This window comes from Leptosomus discolor, chromosome 11 (assembly GCF_034619465.1).
Source record: "Leptosomus discolor isolate bLepDis1 chromosome 11, bLepDis1.hap2, whole genome shotgun sequence".
In the NCBI taxonomy this organism is placed as follows: domain Eukaryota; kingdom Metazoa; phylum Chordata; class Aves; order Leptosomiformes; family Leptosomidae; genus Leptosomus; species Leptosomus discolor.
In genome coordinates, this window is record NC_141401.1 from 6,832,202 (window position 1) to 6,847,127 (window position 14,926).

A 14,926-nucleotide genomic window follows, 5' to 3' on the forward strand; every position below is an offset into this window, starting at 1 on the left:
TGTCTGATATGGTGAAAGTAAATTGACTGAAGGAGTTTAGGAGCACAGAGGCCTTTTCTGTTGTTCTTATTCAGATTGGGCTAGCGGCACTGAAATCAACAAGCAGGATTGTTACGCAGTTACTTCTGGTTGCAACCCATTTGGGGGCAAATTCAGGTTTATGCCCTGAAAAACATTTTTAAACTATCCAGAAATAATAAATTGGGCTTCTAGTAAATGATTGCTATAAGTTAAAAATATCTAAGTGGCTCTAGTCATAATAGTTCCTGATTTCAGAAACTGTTGTTCATTAAAATAATTAAGAGACTTCAAGTTGTTCAAAAGTTAAGCTCAGTTTGCCAGGAACACAGTGAGAAACTTTAAAGCCTGGGCTTGAAAGGTGAAGCGGGAAAATAGTGAGACGTCACTTAAACATCAAGTGAAAGGGTTGAAAATGTCTGAAAATGTAGTGCTTTGCCTTGCTGAAAAAAGCCAAACCTTTGCAGTGAGTGTACCAGGTCTCGTGTTGGAAAATGGAGGCCTCTGAACCTGCAAGTATCATTACAGTGCAGCAGAGGTTCACAAGAACATGAGGAGTTAAATCTTCCTTTCCATTGACAGGGCTATTTTTTTCTCCTGCTCTGAGAAATAACCTGGGTAAACTGCTTGGAACAGCTGTTTTCTACCATCCTTGTCATCTGTTTTTCAAATTACCCAGATATTAGGTGATTATTTCTTACGATTTCAGCCTGAAAGCATCTGGAATTCTTGAAAACTCCCATCACTTCAGGTTTCCCTTCCACCTTTACATCCTGTCTTCCTCTCTTTGGTCACAAAATTAATTTTTCCCCTAACTTGTTGATGCTCTTAAACTTAGAGATATGGCAGGTTCTCAATTCAGAGGGTACAGGCATGCACACAGAGGAAAGGGTATTAATTATCGTTCATTAATCCTGACTATTTTCAAAATCTTGCCCTTCAAGTAGTAATTCCAAGGGAAAGGACCATTTGAGTTGATGGTAGAATGGCTGCTGTTGTGAGGTAATTCCCTCAAAAATCTTTAGGGAACACAAACTATGTGACCAGCGCTCAGCCTCTTGCTGAAGCGAGGAAATTGCCCTCCTCCCACTTCCATCCAGTGGATCTCCATTGCAATGGTCGAATCTATGATCTTGCTGCCTAACCTGAGGCATGATCCAAAGGTGACTCAGTGTCTAAGATGCAGACCACAGGCCTGAAGAGGTCGGTGGTGGAACATTAACCAGTAAGCGTACGACCTGAAAGCTAACATCAGACAGCAGGGTGGGCAGCGTGAGTGTGGCTGTAAAGGAGTCAAAGGAGAGAATGACTGTATACATTAAAGAAATAAAACATGATGTCCCAGTTCACAGCATGATGCACTTGACAGATCTGTGACAACATGGCATCTCAATACTTTAAATGCAGCGTATGTATTTTGCTAGTTTTGTAACAAGGTATTGCATAGTCTTTAATTTGCCACCTGCTGCCCATGTTACTCACTGTGCATCCTGAATCAGGTATCCCTCACTGTATTTGCACTTGGTTTCCCATTCTCCAAATCGCCAAACATACCCCTGCTCCCCTTGCACTGTCCTAAACTGACTCATCAGGGGTCAGCTCTGTGTTCTCCTCTGCAGGCAGCAATAAAACCGGACTTGTGATTTCCCACTTGGTTTACCCTACAGATTCCTCAATGGAATACACCAGGGACTCAAAACGAGTTTTATTTGTCTGCCTTCAGGTGGTGATTGCTTACTCTTTGTAAAGGTTACAGCTGTCAGCACGGTGCTGCTTTGATGTAGCAGTCTGCCACTAAGAACAGCACACACGGGCAGCACATAAACGTTTGCAGTCTCTCCTGCTGTCACAACATCTCATCCTCATGATATCAACCAAGGCTTAGAAGGACCTTATCTTGCAAGTCAGTCTTTCTCCCTGTGAATAAACAGTGATGGATTTTGTGGCCTGGGTTGTCACCTGCAATGTGAAGGAGCCGGGGGGTGTGTGATTCCCGCCTATGCAACCCGCACAACAGCCTCAGCGTTGGGTCCTGTTCCACAAGTGTGAGGGTGTTGAGCTGCTGCTCTGCTGAGAAACTGGGCATTTTTGAATCTGCCTGTCTGAGCACAGCTGAGAGGGAAACGTGTGAGTGAAGAGCAGGTTCTGAGAGTGCTATGTTAGCTCACCCACTCTGGCACAAGTCTTCACTACACCCTTGCCACGCTGTGGACCACAAAGCCAACCCATCTTGGAGCCATCAGTGGCAGATAATCTAGTCAAAAAGCTGTACCAGTGCAGCAACACGTCTTTTAGGGTCTAAAGTAGGATCTCTGTGGTAGGTGTACTGACTTGCTTGAAATGAGATTTAGCACCTGTAGCACACCATTGCAGCCAGGCCTCAACAAAAAAGTCCCGGGTCGGCACTCAGAGGATGATCTTTGACCTACAACCACTGTGGCCTATAGGCTCATAAACAACTGAAATGAAACAAAAGTAGTGTCCAACAAGAATCACAGACTGAAGAACAACCTTGAGAAGTATTCATCTAGCTGACTGATCTGGATTGGACCATGCTGATCTTGGGAAATAAACTCAGGACTGACATTGTGCTGCTTTCTAAAGCTACCTGACACCATTGCTGCTGAATTGGCACCACTGAGGTCATTGAATGATAGGTTGAATTTTTGTCCCACCTGGATTTTGAACACTCAGCAGCTCCCAGGCACCAACGCCCTTCCTCCCAAGCACATCCATCATGACTGGCATTGATGGATTAGCCAAGGAGTGACTGGACATGAACTAATGAGCAACACTGGGCTAAGGCAGACACATGCTGAAAGGGCAGCATAATGGGAGCTTTCATTCCACAGGATGCATCTGCACTGGAGACCTTGCCCAGCCACAGCTTTGCAATCCCACAAGCCTCTAGTCTGGTTGGGATGCAGAGCAGTGTACAGCTTCTGACGGCAACTAAGTGATGGTAATATCCTTGCCCCTCCATGTGGCCTCTGTATGGCCCACAAAGCCAAACTAGAAGAGCAACCTCTGTGGAGGTGTCCAAACCCACCCACCCATACGTGTCAGGATAGGATCAGGGTGTGCCCTGAATCATAATAAAATATCTACCAATAATGACACCAGATCCACAGCTGGGTGGATGTGATAGTTAGATACTCTTCTTAAAGACAGTTTAAGATGAAGAATCAACTGGATAGAGACGGTTCCCAGGATCATAGGGGAAAATGAGACTCACAGGACACCCAACAGCCTCTCAAGACTAAGAGCAGACCTCTCATGTCTCTCTGGAAGGGCAGGTCCTTCCTACAGACTCCTCTAGTCTTGCTTTAGTCCTCAGACTTCCTTTAGTCCTGCCTCACTCTTCCTTCTCTGTTCTCTTTTCTTGTCCTCTCTTCCAGGTCTACAGTCATGGATCAAAAATCTCCACATGCTATGGTAGAAATCTCCCTGTTCAAAATTTTCTCTGAACTAGAATTACCTAGAAACCTCAGAAATGGCCAGTTTCATCTGTGAAAGGCAAAATTTTCCTGCTTCACAAGATGCTTTCCAGAATATTTTATTTAACACCCTGCAGTCTGCAGCAACTGTTTCCCATTTGTAGCATCTTCTTCTCCATGTGACACATGTGATGAAAACCCTGATGTACATACTGTGGCATTGCATATCTTCATGAGTACACACTGTCACATTCTCTTTTGGAGATAACTGGCAGCATACTGGATGCAAAGACCAGCTAGAAGTAGGGAAACAAGAGGGAGATCAGATGAAACTGTGAGTAATATCATAGGGATTGTGTAGTGTGGGTGTTAGCTGGGAGATTCCTAGAAAACTGCACTAAAACAACAGAACCTTGGCTTTAAAAATTATTTACTTGTTCATCTAGACCCAGGTATCAATTGGCAGAGAACTGGTAGGCATGAATAAGGATATAGCCGATGCAGATTTAATGGTTGCTTTTTGTCAGAAAGGTATATTTTGCACCCATCAAATATTTAATTAATACCCACACAGCTTTAGGAATCCACTACAGGGTTTTTCTTCCCAGAATTTCAGTCTGGGAGAGGCAGCTCCACAGAGCACATTATAGCACGGATCTTCCTCGGTGCAACATCTGGCAACAGAATGGTAATTGATGTTCTATAAAATATAGATCATCTGTATGCTATTTTCCACCCTCCTCAGGAGGGAACCTTTTAATTGGCTGATAATATCCCCCCTTTAGTCTGTCCTCTGAGAGGATTATATAAATCAGGCATCTAAAAGGTCAAGGGATTCCCAGAGGAGGATCCATAAAGAACAGAAAGTTTATGCTGCAGCCATCCTACAGCCTGCCCCCAGGATGGGCAGAGGAACCACAGAGGTCCAAATCCACCCTTCGCATGCCCACAAAGCTCCTGTTGAGCAAAACCTCCCACTAATGAACACTTGCTTCTGTTTCACCAAGAAAATCCCAGTGAGTGGCACCATCCAGCCACCAGTTCCAGCTGTGAATTTGCAGGGGAGGGGAGTTTGGGCTCCCCTCCATCTTCTGCGGCAGGAGGTGGCAGCCACGCAGCCTCCCTTCCCAATGGGGTCTGTGCATGGCGCGTTTGGTGGGAGACTCTCCTGACACCATCCATCCTCCTGGCTGTTTCAGGAGTAGTCAGTGGCTCTCAGCTGCCACTCACACTGCTTCTAATTTGCCCTGAGAGATTCATTGAGTTTGTGTTTCCTCTCAGCAGCCAGGTTCCTCCGGCACCCCAGAAGAATTTGCAAGCCGTCTTTGCCTGTGACACGCACCTATTGCTTTCTGCCATGCCAGAGGTCCACAGCAAGCGCAGCTGGTTCTCCCCATGCCCCTGCTGGCACAAGCCAGCAAGCAGCTCATCGGTCAGGCTGTGCCGCACAGCCCTGGCCTCCCACTTGCTGCTGGAGCTGCAAGCTGAAGAGGAATCTGATCCCTGCCCTGGCAGAAGCTGGTGCTCAGAGGCTGCACTGGATGGGCCGTTTGCTCCGTGTCACAATTCCTGCTGCCCTCTTTCCCACCAGGCACGCGCTACGGCTGCCAGAAGGCAGCTGCGGCCCCGCTGCATTTTCCTGCATTGCATTCAAGTGCTTTGACCTTTTCATTGTTCTACACTTCAGCCATTCTGGTTTTCTCTGGTTTGCAAATTCATTAAGCCAAAGAGAGGGAGAGGGCCCAATCTTCTTAATATGGAAAGGGCGAGCTGCATGCAACGGTGCTTTGCCAACCAGCCGCTCAAAGGCACAGACGTGGGCGTGCAAATTAAATGACAAGCAGGATAAAGATAAGGCGGGAGGAAATTAAAGATGGGAAGTGAAAAAGCATTTGTGACTGTGATGCTGCAGCATAACTGCATCCCCTGCCATGGGACTCCAGCCTAGAAGCAGGAAGAAAACTGGTATCCTGCCCCAGAGTCTAGGTTATTTCACTAACCCAAATCAGCATGAGGATGGGTTACAGATAGCAATTTACTTAACTAAGCAAACCCAAAGCTTGGACAGAATCAGTTTGCAGCCAGCTGCATCTGACCATGTGACTGTATCATGGGCAGTTAATAACAGAACCCAGAAGTCAGATCAATTCATGGTCTTTGGCTTCAAAAGGGAAATGAAAAAAGACAGAAGGACAGAAAGACAGAAGGAAAGAAGGGAAGCAAGCAAGTAAGCATCTATTTGTCTTCATTTCCTGCACTGATGAAGTTGCTTCCAATACTTGAAATTACTCCCTTCTTGAGAAAGGAATTAATTAGCATCATAATATATCTTCAAAGTTCCAAGAAGAATAAAGGGATCTGGCACAAAGCGGGATTCCTGGCATGGAAATCGGTCCCTCATCTAAACAGCAGGGGTGATTGTACAGGCGTATTAGTGTGAAACAGGGGGATGCAATTCTATTTGCTGCTGGAATAATTTTGATTAATAAATCAAAATCCCTATCGTGTCTGGAGGTGCTAGTAAGGCACCTAGTGTTTGAGAAGGATCTGTTACTGCTGTGTGCTAAAGGCTTGATCTGATCAGCTCCACAGAAAGCAACAGGAATATTGTCATGGAGTTTGGGGGGACAGACATCAGGCATCAAGCCTGTGCTTCAGCTGAGAATATGCTGCCTTCCCCAAGGACTAATTCAGTAGCCTCTACGTAAAACATGCATCTGTCTTCTGAGCCACCAAAGTACAACATGTTCTAAGTTAGGCAAAAATCCTTCATTTATATCCTCAGACAATTTCGGTTACCAGCACTACTGCTAAAATATAATGTTATTTATGCCCTATTTATTGAGGCATCTTGATAACATATCTGGAGACACTCTGTAGACACGTTGAAAAAGGCATCCCTGTGTCAGACAACATGGGCCACAGAAATGAAAGATGATGTAACAACAGATGAAGGCACTTCATCATAGATTTGCTGTTTGCAAAATTCAGAAGAGTAATAAAGTGACGGGCAGCAAGAGTCACAACCTGCCACACATCTAAATGCCACCGTAGCAGTAGAAACAAATCGTAAATCACAGCAGAAGATGACTTGGAGGTGGTATCTGAAGGACAAATAGCCATTGCTTCATCGGCCACTGACATTCAGGCAAGCTGTGGCTGTGGTGGGCTGTGTCGCTCGGAAAGTGATGAGCCAGATAATGTCAAACCCGAAATGTGATCCTTACAGTCCTACCTGACTTGAATGGAAAAGTCTGAAATGAAACAGATGTTGGAAACAAAGAATGACTTTGTGTATTTTTTAAAAATAGTGACTGGTGTCTGTCAGCGCATCCCACGTTCTTCCTTGAAGGTTTTTGTGGACGTTAAACCAGAGCATAGATAATTCTAATCTCATACTTAATAGAAAGAAGAGTGGAAACAAAAGAGAGAGGTGACTTGAAATGCAATCACATTTTGCAGTCGAGGGTGAACAGGCAGGTGCAAGCAGTTACTGAGCAACCCGCTGCTTTGGACAGAGCCATTTGAGATGGCTGCACTTGTTATCTTCAATCTGTTTACAGAGGAGTAATTGAAAGTAGAGATGTCTATCAGGCCAAGTGTAACAGTTTGTTCATGCTTTTCTTTCAGTGTAGATGAAACGATGTCAGGAGCAATAAAGGACGAGGATCTGCAAAGTGTGAAACCTATCTGATTGGCACCAGGAGATGTTGTGATGGGCCCACGGTCAAGTTCGCCATCACGACGATATTATTTTTACAGCTTGTGACTCATTTCAGTTTGTGCAACTGTTACAAAGCTGCTTCTGGCCATGGGGGCATACGCTTGACCAGAGTGGGATTCATGATGGATTTCGTGCAGGTCACTGTGTGTGTTTTAAAAAGGCAGCCCTAGGAGCAAAGGCTCCAAACCTGCTGGTGCACAAGACGGCTGTGCCCAGAGCAGAAGGGTAAGAAAACAGTGCCATTAGCTGTGGACCCGGGACATGCCCAGGAAAGAGGGGTTTCTAGCTTCACTTTGCTACTCCATTTTACAGTTTCACCTACTGTTTTCTTAGCGCTGTAACAGGAAAACTCTGTATTAGACACTTCCAAACAAAAACTGGTGGCGTGTAAAAACATAGTGAGAGAAAGAATAGTTCTGGGATATGATTTTTTTTTCCAAATTCAGAAACTTTCATTCTTAGAAGATCTCTTGAAGCCAGAGAAGATAAAGTGTAAAGTATAAGATGGAAAATATAAGGAAGTGGGCTGTGAGTAAGCCCAGCTCAAGCCATAGCAAAAGCCTCTCCACATGCAGCTCTATCAACACTTCTCACTGCACGCGGGAAAATATTTTCTATTCCTATCGTGTTTCTGCTATCCCATGTGCATAAATTTCTCATAGCATAACCTACCTTCGAGAAGTAACAGGCAACCCCCAAAATACTTAGTATTCTCCTGTTCTAGCTGCTTTATGCTAGTCAAGGACAACAGTTTATGTGAGGAAATTAGCTTGAAAGTCATGGCAAGGCTGTGTGTTAAGTCAGATCTGTTGTGTGCACATGGGAACAGAATCATGCTCATAGGGCAGTGACAGCAACAGCCAAGTAGAAAAATAAAACTACGACTTCTTACCTAAAGAAAAGTGCCAGTCATGTAGTAGGAAAGCACACGAGTATTTGGAAAGAGCTGGAATGGAGTAGGTAAAACTACTGCTCTGGTTGTAGAGTGCTAAATGCCACAGCAAGCATTTGCTCAGTGCTGTGATTACTGGGAAACCACACTGAGAAAGGAAAATCTAGAAAGTAGCATGGAATACCAGAGACATAAGAAAACTCAGCTATTCTATACCCCCACCAGATTTAGAAGAACAAAGTCAGGCACAGGAAACTTCAGACCATGTTGTCACTCATTGCACTGTTTAATCCATGGCTAAAAGAGTATTTGAAAAGTTATTTATCATTTGGGAGAACAACAAAACTGGCACAAGGGGAAAAGAAGTATGTTTTACAGTGGTCCCGATCCTAACCAAAGAAATCCAACAACACTTTATGAGAAAAACAGAGATGTATGAAGTTTGGACTAAGCTCCAAGTATTTCCCTGCTTTTTAGGATGATCTTAACATCAGACTTGATTCCAGGCTGTGTTTGGTAGAAAACAGATTAAAAATTAAAAATATAGAGAGAAGAAAACACCATCCTATGTCTCAAACCTTCTAAATAAAATTTGTTAGAGGTTGCCTAACGATTCAGACATTCCCTTCATGCACATATGTAAAACAAAACCCACCAGCCATGCTACCCCAAAATCCCATTTATTCATTTTCATGCTCTTTTGTCCTTCACGCTCCAGCTGGCACCAGCAGTGGCCACAGCAGGTAGCAGGGAGCATCCCCCATGCCTCTGCAGCTCTGGAGGAAGGGTTGTGAGAAATCTCAGTAGGAAGCCTGCATGGTAAAGATTTTTTCACCCCTTTTTGAAGGCACAATGTGACTGAAGAACTCAGATAAGGCTCCAAATGCATCTGTCCTTTGGGGTGAATACTTGCAGCCAGAGCCTGTTGTACAGACCAAGGCTGAAGATTCCTGCTGCCAGAGATAGGAACTAGTTTAGACTCCACACACAATTTCTCTTCTCTTTTCCATAACTAAAAAGCAGTTCCAGCTATGGGGTTACATTCCCCGTTGGCATAGATGATTGTACTGTACTGGATCGCCCCACAGTCAGCTTACTGGAGAAGGACAAGTAGCAAAGAGAATCCCTGGAGTTTTAACTGATTTGAATAAAAAATAGCATGGATGAATGTGACTCCTTGTGTCCTAATAAACAAACAATACAGAACACTGCCAAATCTATTAGAGCCTTGAATTTAGGGCTGAGACTTGTGGCTAGACAAAACCCAAATTCAAACCCAGCTCTGGCTCCCTCCCAAGTGAGTCTGAATTTCATATCTTTAACTTTTCTAATGCTGTTGCTTATGCAGGGCCTAAAACTAGCCAACATCCTCATGGTGAGGTTGATTTCCCTCTTGCTCTGAGGGCCAGGGAACAGCAGAGCAGAGCACAGAGGACTGTTTGTCTTTTGCAACCTGTCTTCAGCTCCATAGATCAATTAGCAAAATTAAACTCAAGGCGTGAATGGCCCCACCGCCCAACTGCTCCACTATCGATTTAGCCCGTGCTGTCTGTGCCCTGCACAATATTTATGCCAAAGAGTATGAAAAAAACCCGCTGCTTCTTCAATATACTCTGACATTCAGCAGAAAAAGAAATGAAGGCAAAAGGGGAGGGGGAAGGAAAGGGGAAAACAGTCAGTTCCCAGAATGAAAAGCACAGATATGCGTGTCAAATGGTTTTGTCTGGAGTGGGACCAGGTGGCAGGAAGATGCTGCAGTTAGGAAAATACTCAACTTTCCTTCCTAGCAGACGTGTCTGCATAATTGCAGGTTGGTCAGGCCATGTTGGTCCCCTTCAAGTTTTGCCGAGGCAAAACTCCCTCAGAGATTAAATTATTTAGCGTGGCAGAAATTAGGAGAAAATCACATCCAAAGTTACCTATTGGAGGGTATTTTGGTAGAGAGGAGTCAATCAGTAGGGAAATCAGTATAAATAAAGCCCTTGCCCAATTTTTTCTAGAGGTCTGGATGCTAATCTCACATTGCAGAGATTACATGGATAATCTGAGCAGGCAGATCCCCAGTTGATTTTAACAAGGCTGCTATTCACAGTGCTTTTGAACCTTAGCTCTGTAGTAGCCACACGTGGACTCTGGTGAGCTAGAAGCTGCATGCAAACCCAGAGCCAGTGGGCAAGGACGTGTATTAGCGCCCAGAAACCAAACCTGCCACTCTCAAAACAAGGACACGCAGTAAATCTTTGCAGAATTTACTCTAATCTCATACCTCTGAACCAACATTCACGGAGATTTCCAACAGAACAAGGAGATGCTGTTATATTTCTCATTTACCTACCCACAACTCATCATCTGGTTTTACCAGGGAGAAGAAATATCAAAAGCAGCTTCTCCCCCAGCTCAGGCAAGAGGCTGAACAGATTCACGCATTAGCCTGGTGGCACTGTTATCTGTCTTTTCTCTTTTGCCCTCCATTTGCCATCCAGGATATTACAATTCACTCTGATCTTTCAACCACTTCCCCCGTGTTTACCTCTCTTTTGTATTTCCTTGTCCGCAAACACTCCAGCAAATGAGCTTCCCAGCAGGAACAAAGGCATTTAAGGCTAATGTTGCCACCCCTGAAGGAAGATGGTTTTCAAATTTATCATTGTGTATAGAGTTATGAAATATTTCGTAGACTACAGGTTTTGGTTTGGTGTTCGTTTGGGTTTTTTGTTGTTGTTGTTGTTGCTGATACTGGTCATTCAAAACATTTCACAAGTTTGGGCTGATTAATGTGAAATTGCTTTGGTAGAAAAATGGGGGGTGGTGGTGGGGAATAACAATGTCTTTCACATTTAGAGAATAAACTATTTCCTACTTTCAGCTGCATTTAGTTTTTTATTTACTTCAGTTTTATATAGCAGGTCTTTTAAAGTCTCAGAAATTTAAAAAAAATTGGTAAAAAATAATCTCTTTTTTTAATCTGACTTCCATTTCACTTAAATAATGCAAAAATTATTTCCAGTTGAAAGGAGCTATTCTTCCTATGCTCATAACAGTTACATAACATTAATGGCTTATAACAGCTACATTTAGCCAATGAGCTAATAGAAATAAACCATGTGATGGGCAAAGACAACTCTAATTAGAAAGACTTCCAACAAATTGACCACAGATGAGATAAAGGGCAGGATAAGTAAAAGTGCCATATAAATTACTTGCCATGAATTATCTGCCAGCTCAAGCAAACTGACAGTAATAGACCTAGGCAGCATATTCTGTCACCTTTCATTTCAGATCCTGATTTTTCCAATGAAAATGGTAGCAAAAATCCTGCTCTGCTCACGAGGGAAAGGTATCAAGAAATTCAACTTCTAGCAGGGTATTCTGTGCGTCAGAGATGGCTTTTGTGTCTCCATGTGCATTTGCTCTTTCCCTGCCTTGTGCCTTGAATCCTGCACTCCTGAGGATTTTAGCATGAGCTGCAAGGGAGTTAGATTCAGGTCTTGAGCATGAACGACCACAGCAAGCACATCATCAGGGATGTGAGATAAAGAGTATCACCTCCAGAGATCGTTTCTTGCTGTTATGGCACCGGCTTGGAAACAAGGAAAAGGGAATATTTCTCCATGGACCTATCCAAGAAGAGAGATGCCCACACCAGGAGCTTGTGCCTGGGCTGGGAAGGGACAGCACCACTATGGCCACCTCAGCATGCTGGCCTTTGTAGGAGCAGCTCTGAAAGCCAACTTGTCTGCAAGCCTCTTGATAGGTCCAACTGCCAGCTGCTCACGTCTGCCAAGTGCCTGGGGATTTTGGAAAGTGCTTCATCAATTTCTAACGGACCATATTAAAAAAAAAAAAAAAAAAGGAAAAGAAAAAAAAAGAAAATACTCTTAAAACCGTTGGAAGTCAATATTCAGGATGACATGTATTGACATGTCCATCCAGGGAGACAAAGGCCTTGCAGACTGCTCTCAGTTCAAAGCAAGGCTGGTGTGCAGGAAGAGGCAGGAAAAGACTGTTAAGGATGGTTTCCATGTGGCCAAGAGCATTTTCTGCACTGGACAGAGGTGCATACAGCATGTTAAACAAGGCCTCGTAACTATCTGCTAGGATTGTATCAGACAGCATGATAAATCATTTCAAATAAAGGTATGGGATGATAACCAGAGATTTCAGGCTTCAATCTAATTAAGTGTCTGGGGGCAGTGCTGAGCTGCTTGACAAGCAGTGTGTTGTGCACAGATCCAGGGCACTATGGCCAGTACCTACATTTAGGGCCCATCCAGACCTCCCACCCCATGTGGGTATGACACTGTGGGGTACCATCATGGTGGCCTGCAGAATTAGTGATGGTGATGGTCTTGGTGGGGAGGGACAAATGGGATAAGTGTGCTACCTACCCTTAAATTATTGTACAGGGGAAAAAAAAAAAAAAAAATAAAATCACCTTGTAATATGGTTCCAGCACCAGGAAGCTTGTATTTCATCTGGTGACACATCAGGGCCCATGACATCATGCCTCGGTGTCATGGCCCCACATCATTTTGTCATGATGTAATCAGGTCAGCTCCAGAGTAAGGGCCCTTTAAATCAAGCAGCAAGAGTCAGGAGCTGTTTGTGATCGAATGACAGCCGTGGGGAGAAGGTGCCATTCACAGCCTCCAGAATGGGTCTGTCATGCAGCTGCAGATCTCAGGAGGGAGGGGAAAAAAAAAAAAACCCAACACCCAGGTGTTTGTAGTTTGTCCTTGCTCGGAGGCAGCCAGATTCCTTAGCATTTCAGAAAGAGAACAGGAGGTGGAGGAAGTGGAAGGGAAAGAAATACCCTTTGGTTTTCACAAGGAGACAGACAGAAATGAGAGGGTCCATTAGATGTTAATAAATTATCCTGCAATACGCTGGGCAGACAAGGCCAGCTCCTTAACTCCATAGCTGGCAGTAGTAGGCAGAGATGCCAATTTGTACATGTCTAACACAGACTGTAATATTTTGCAATAACGTGTCAGACTATGCAGTGCTTTCCCCTACTGCACCAAGTGCTTCCTAAGGGTCCACCACCAACAGCACCATGATTTAAGACCAGGGTGAATATGTGACCTACAAGGCTAGTTAAAGCACTAAAATAAGTTGCCAGAGGAGGGTATGGAAACATCATCATCAGCAATTTTTAAAGGCAGGTTCAACATCCTGCCTGCAGCCAGAGGGATGGAGTAAAAGACCTTGCAAAGTCCTTTCCAGTGTAGTTTTTATGATTTCATGGTTTAGAAAGTCAGCGTTGAGAGCTCAGAGCCCCGTTCCACATGTGTGCTGCTGCCTGACCAGGCAAAAAAAAAAGAAAACAGAAAAAAATCCTTAAATAATACAATATCCTTACATTTATTCTCATAATCGTCGTCTATTAAACGTCCTTCAAGTCCAATTTTAGAGGCCTTCCTCCTTCACAGCCTCTCAATGTAGGATAGGCCGAGCAAGAGGCTCTCTCTTCACCAAGAGATTTGTTTTCAGTTTCAAAGGTTTGTAGTGCTTATATCAGCCTCACAGATTACAGCCTTGACTGGAGCAAATATCCTGGCAACGGTCTTGATTCACTCTCTGCTACATAGACCTGCAGAAGTAGCTCAGTCTCAACCTGTGGTCTGGGGACTGTCCTCTTCCAAATCCACCAGACAGAGAGCTCAACCCTGGAAAGAGCTCTTGCCACCTCACACGAAGTTTGGTAACGATGAGTGTCTAGGTAACAAACTGAACTGGTAAATTAAAAATAGTTTTTACTTGTTATCAGAACACCCCTCCAGGCTTCAAAGCCAGGAGGTGGACTGCAAGCCAACCCATGTGTTATTTCCTAATCATCTCAGAACTTTTAAGTTACCTCCTGAGTTTTGCAGGGTGGATGTAGAAGACCTGAAGGTCTGAGTCTAGCAGAATTGAAATGGTGCCAGATCAGAGCCCAACAGTTGAAGTACAAAGTATTTCCCAGGAGGATGCTAAGCACCCTCACCTCAGGTCTAAATAATTTCGCTGGCAGGGGCTTACTCTATCACTGGATATACTCAGAGCCTCACAGGACTGAGTCAACAGTGCATCGGTTACCCCATTTACCAAATTTAAGATAATAACTTGACAAGCAAAATCAATTTTCATATGGTATCTAAGCTGAGATTTGTTTCCAGAGGTTAAAGGCACAGGGCAATACCCTTCAATGAAACTAAACAATTTATAGCAGCTGAGGATCTATCCTTCAGAGCTTAACTGCTAAGGGCAGGGAGAAATTAATTTCTGAATCCACTACATGTTCAGCCAGGCTTAAAGTAAATGGGGATTATTATTCTCTTCAGGTGAAAAGCAGATTATTAAAATATATATACATTATAGGTTTAAAATAAAGACTCCAGGAGGGCAGCCGGATTCAGAAAGAAATTGGTCAAAAAGCAGCTTCTGAAAGCATCAAATATTCTTTGTCATTTCCCAATCGATTCTTAACTCAGAAATCAAGAAAGCAGCCAACACTTCTAATAGCTGCTTTTGGAAGTGCAGTCTGTCCAGCAGCATGATTTGTTGGGCTTTCTTGAGTTCCTGGCAGTCACTGCAAATGAATCAGTGGTTTCTTTTTTAACATCTTCTGTGATAATAGTCTGGCAGCGAGGAGAAGTGTTGTTTTCCTGCAATTCAGCTTTGCAGGATGCTGTCCTCTTTGGTAAAACAGACATTAAGATTGAAAATCTGAGAAGGCCCTAATGTAGAGAACATGTCCTAAAAATACCCATGCTGCAGATTGATTTTCCCCTTGCCAACATGTTTACACAGGTTGTGCCATGGTCTCAAGCACCTGGCCAAATGAAGAATACCCTTTCTTTATTCCAGGTCCCT